This window comes from Bidens hawaiensis, unplaced genomic scaffold (assembly GCF_021521415.1).
Source record: "Bidens hawaiensis isolate Kalapana, Puna unplaced genomic scaffold, B.hawaiensis_p1.1 tig00044596_1, whole genome shotgun sequence".
Taxonomy (NCBI): Eukaryota; Viridiplantae; Streptophyta; class Magnoliopsida; order Asterales; family Asteraceae; genus Bidens; species Bidens hawaiensis.
The window spans coordinates 78,511-84,510 of record NW_027497902.1 but is presented as its reverse complement, the minus strand read 5'-3'; positions in this window follow the sequence as shown (position 1 = coordinate 84,510).

Here is a 6,000-nt window from a genome sequence, read left to right as displayed (position 1 = left end):
TATTATTATTATTCATGACTCGTTATTTTATTTTATTTTTGTTAAATTCAGCATTATTATGAATAAATTTTTGATTAAGTTCGTGTTTATGATTACGTCATGTTAACTGGAGTAGAGATGAAGATGAAGATATTATTATTATTATTATTATTATTATTATTATTATTATTATTATTATTGCTGTTGTTGTTGTTGTCGTCGCACTGATTCATGCTTCTAATTTCTTAGTTAAATTCAGCATTATCAATTTTTTGATTATTTTCGTGTTTATTGTTTACATCATGCTTTACGGAGTAGAGAAGAAGATGAAGATATTATGATATCCGGTGCCGGTAAGAGACGGAGATTAAGCTTTGAATATAAGCCAAGTGACGTTAATTTCAATGAGAATGTTGCGTCTACGACGTCGTTTTCCGGTACATCCGATCACGTCAATTCGATCTCAGATCTTAAGGTTTGAAACTCAAATTCTCTTAAATAATAAATCACTCGTTTGAGCTTCTATAAGACTGTGTGTTGTCGCTAAAGATGAGCTCCGAATTCATTTAATAATATTGTATCATCCAGTACTGACTGGACACTCGCTGAAGCCACCGCTGAAGCCGCGCCTGTTGTGATTCTGGCAAACGGTTGGCTTCAGCAAATTTAATATTTTTTAATTTAAAACAAGAATATATTTATTAATTTCCGTTTCTTATTCTCGATATTAATTATCATTATTTACTGAATGCTTAATTATTACAGGCTGTGTGTGTTTCCGATAAGTTTGTGTCCGGTAACGACGGTTTCAGGTAAGATAATAATAATAATAATAATAATAATAATAATAATAATAATAACCAGCACACATATTCATGATTCTTATTTCCTCTAAATTTTGATTTTGTGTGTGTTAATTGTTAATATGAAGTAGCAATGCATCTGCATCGAGTGTCGTTTGCTTCGAATCGGAAGAAACGGAGGCGTCGTCAACGTCTACGTTTAAACAGAAGAATATCCCAGCGGTGATGATGCCGTCTGCGGCGGAGCTGGAAGAATTCTTCGTCAAGGCTGAAAAGTACGAGCGGAAACGATTCGTTGAAAAGTAAGTCGACTTGACCATGATAGCATAACAACTGTTAACGAGCACCGCTACAATTAAACAGAATTTTACACTGGTTATTGTTTCGCGGTAGCTAGCTAGCTAGGCCGGTATGTGCACGTTAACATAACTGTCGTTAACGTGCACTGTTCTACATGCGTAGTGTACAACACAACCACCTACATAGAGAATCTCTATTGAATTTCTGTTTTGTGGTAGCTAGGTAGGTGTGTGCATGATAGCATAACAACTATTAACATGCACCGCTCTACAGCGTCGTCTTTGAGATTTCAAGTGGCCACACGAGTATAACAAAAAGGCTCATATATCAATTTTTTCTAATAAAAAAGCCAATAAATGTGATAATGATATTATTGTAACGATAAACAAATAATGAACAAAGTTTAATAATAAACCAGAAAAAAAAAGGTAAATGAATCGAGAGGCCCTAATAACATTTTTTTAATATATAATTTAGCTTTTTTATAAATTTCGAGGCCCTTTCGATAGCGGGATCTCTACTGATTTTGTGGTAGCTAGGTAGGTGTGTGCGTGATAGCATAACAATTGTAACATGCACCTCTCTATGTAGTAGTCTCGGATATTTCAAGTGCCACAGACCCTCATACCGCGAGCACAAAGTATATAGCAAAGGCCCTTATATATAATTTTTTTAAGTATAACTTGATATAAATCTGGTAACAAAGTTATTGTAGCGATAACAAACACAAAACGGGTGTTTAACGATAAAACCAAAAAGAAAAGTTAACTGAATCGATCGGCTCTCATAGCCTTTTTTTTCGTATATACAATTCTTTTAATAATATTCAGGTCCTTTTCGGTAACATGTCCTTAGCGACGGCACGCGCATGCGCATTGTAGAGTACAACAAACTACAAATAGAATTTGAACTGATTATTAATATTATTATTATTATTATTTTGTAACAAACAGGTACAACTTTGATATCATGAAAGATGTTCCAATGGAAGGAAGGTATCAATGGGTTCCATTAAATCCCTAATAATTCATCAATTATTAATTTATTATTACTAATTTGGAATTGTAACCTGTATGTAACTAATTTCCATTTTAAGTTGACTGTTATTGATCTGCAACAATTTAGGTTTATTTTCTGGAATTGCTAATATTATTATTATATGTACTTCATGGGTTATTATCTGCAACATAACTATCACATATTACACTTCTCTGTACACCACTACTGCAATGGCACAGTGCCAGTAATATTGTGGGCCATGTTAAGGATAGACCCTTGTTGCAGTCTGCCATAAATCCACAATTTCACACTTTTTTTCTATAAAAAAAGTTGGGTATGTTTATATTAATATTAATATTAATATTAATATTAATATTATATTAATTTAAAATTATGTTATGTTCATACACTCATCCTTGTTTACAATAATATGTACATGACTACATGTTTCTTCAATATGAACTTCACAAACTAGAAAGTAGAAAAATGGGCTGGGGACTTCTAAATGGTTTGTTTGATATGAGTTGAAGCGATACCGGTTAGACTGGCTGGTTTTCGACGAGTAATGATTGAATTAGTGAACTGGTTTAATGTCTCGATCGGTTTTAAGTAAACACTTTTTTTACGAAGACATGTTTTAGGTTTTTGGATTTGAATTTAAAACCTACATCGCACGTACGGAATTTGTTTTTATTTGTTTCTATTGCTAGTTAGACATTGGTATGTTTTTAATTATCCTAAATATAAAAGACATGATAATATGTTATTTAAGTTTAATGTAAAATATTCCGTCTTTTAAATTATTTGTAGCGTCTAATAATTTTTAAGTTTGGTTTATTTGTTTAATAAGTTCTGTTGATATTGGTTGAACCGGTACTGGTTAAACGTGCTAGTTCCTAATGAGCAACAGCTGAATAAGTGAACTGGTTTAGTGTTTTAATCGATTTTTCAAGTAAACATTTCTTTTTATGAATATTTGTTTTAGATTGTGGGATTTGAATTATAAACCTCTCGTACACTTGAATTTTATTTTCTGTTTAGAAAATATAAACAACACAACGACGTACAGTTTAAATTTTATGTAATACACCCGCCTTTTTCATAAATTATGATGTTATCTAATTTTGAAAATCGATGTACATGTTTAATCAGTCCGAGTAGTAAACCAGTAACGGTAATGCGGCTAATTCAAGGAAAAAAGATAATAGTATGATGATACTTTTCACATGAAAGCATCTTGTACAATACAATGATGGCTATAAAATACCCTTTTTTGGTGAAGGGTCCTTTGCAATGAAAACTTTTGTGTGTGTTTGTATCTTGTCATGGCTCATGTGCACTTATTCTCCCATATTAATTGCGTTTCCATTTTTAGCATTTCATCTTTTGAGATTCTTCCCATTACGGCATTATCACTCAATGTTATTTTTTCAAAATAATTTAAAAAAAAAAATCATTTCAATGGACACCCAAAGAGAGTGTTTGGCTAAGCTTATTTAACTTCGAAAGTGATTTTAGCAAAAGTGTTTATCTACTTATCGCTTTTTCAAAAGTAGTTTTTTTAAAAAGTGTTTGAATTAACTTTTTCGGTTGGAAAAACCAAAAAGTAGGTAAAATGACCAAAAATGACATTTTTATATAATTAATTTTCTAATGTTACATATTATGAAATGGTGAATATGTTTGTAATTTGGTAATCCAAAAGCAAAACAAAAGGTTTTGATTTCTTGCTTCTAAAAACAACTTTTTAACCCATAACAAAAGGCAAAAACAAAAAGTACTTTTGTGATACCTAAATATGCTTATTTGCTTTTTGAAAAGCAATAAGCAAGTTTTTAAAATCTTAGCCAAACATGCCCTGTATCCTTTATCTTTTGACTTCGCATAATATGGGGAAAAAATACCCGTGAAATTTGTGTGTCTGCATTCATATGGAATAATTAATTGAAATGTGAATTTTGACAAAACACGAAACTAGCATAAAGTTTTTAAGTTTAGGTTTAATTTAAACGGGTTCTGGTTATTTTCGCATCAAATCTCTTGACTTGATCAAGGAGATATTGGAATATTCGGTGAAGTTTAAACATAGTAAAGTGAAGCGTGAGGCGGTTCCCTGTTAGATGATTTGAAGAGCTCGTAATGATATTGTTTTCAATAATACAACCGTTCATGGTCACAAAGTTGTCCATTTTATTTTCGTTTATTGACTTTTAATAAGAAAAAAAATGATTTGGTACATTAAATTATCTATGGTAAATGTCGAATTTTTGAATTATAAAAGTTAATAAATAAATAAATAAACAAGGGCACGTGCAAGGTGGGGTGGAGTATGTTGCTGCTAACTGATCGTGCTTTGGATCTGCTGCCATTATTATTATTATTATTTAACCAAATATATTTAGTTTTGAGAATGTTGCATGCTATTTTATACATTTAACCAAATATATTTTACAGATTAATAATTAGACGGTATAAAAAATTTGACCCTTATACATTTATCAAAACTAAAGTATATATATTTTTTATCTAGACAAATTCCTAATACAAAAGCCTCCTTTCATGAACTGATCCAATGATCCGTTGCACTATACCACAAATACAAAGAGATTTAACTAACATCATGTACTTTCAGGATTCCACTTGTAAAGTTCTTCGTACATGTTAACAACGTATAAAAATCTACAACCATATAACATAAGTCATTTTAGTTAGCGGAAAAATATGTAACTAGATATCAGGGTCGGCCCATAGGGGCGGCTGGGTGGTTGACGGCTACATACCCGACACCCCGCTAGGCCCGAAATGTTTTTTTTAATTTATATGTATTTTTATTAAAACAATATGTATATTTAGTGTTCAAACTCATTTGCATAAACATTAGCTTGGTCTAGTGGCAAAGAGGTATTACTCCCAACCAAAAGGTTGTGGATTCTAGTCTCATTTGAGACATGTTTAATTTTATTTTTATATAAAAGTTTTTTACACAACCTAAATTATAACCAATTAAGAGCATTCTCAGCCCGTTCTCTAAAAATATGTGAGGGGGATTTGTAAATTATATGGTATGGTTATGAGGCTGTGGGTTCTAGTCTCATTTGAGACATGTTTAATCTTATTTTTATACAAAAGTTTTTTACACAACCTAAATTATAACCAATTAAGAGCATTCTCAGCCCGTTCTCTAAAAATATGTGAGGAGGATTTGTAAATTATATGGTATGGTTATGAGTGGTTGTGAGTAGATGAGAGAGAAACTGTTATAGGGGAAAGTTAAATTTGGGGTTTCCCTGTTCATATCGTATAATTTTTTAATATTTTCTAAAAGTGGTTGTGAGTGAAGAAAAGAGAAAATATAATGATAAAGGTATAAAAAGTATTATTTAATTAAACATGAGAGAGAAAAAACAGTAATTTTTAGTGTAATTATATGATATATATGGATATAGGATAGGGAACGGGCTGCGAATGCTTTAAGCCCATATCAAAATTAAATTGTTTAAACCCAACAAAATACTCATTTTATTTAAGGCTCAAAAAAATTTTCGTCATCGACCCAAATTTTTTTTTTTTTTTTTGTTTTTTCGGAGCCGGGCCTGCTAGATATTGAAGTTTAGGTTAATTTTCATTATACTTTTTTTCTTCTTCTCAGTTAAAGATATTACACTCTTTCTTTTAGTTACCAAATAATATTTTCCTGTGTCATTTGCTGTTTATTAAAAAAACCAACCAACTCTAATACTATTATTTTTATTAAAACTTAGAAACTCTTTATTTATCTTAGGCATACCCATAAAAAGGATCAACTTTATATACAGTCAACACTGCAACATATAAGAAAAATATAATAAAAACAATATTGTATTAAAATAATAAAAAGATGTCTGTGTTTAAACGGATTACTAGACGTAAATGTGCTTTA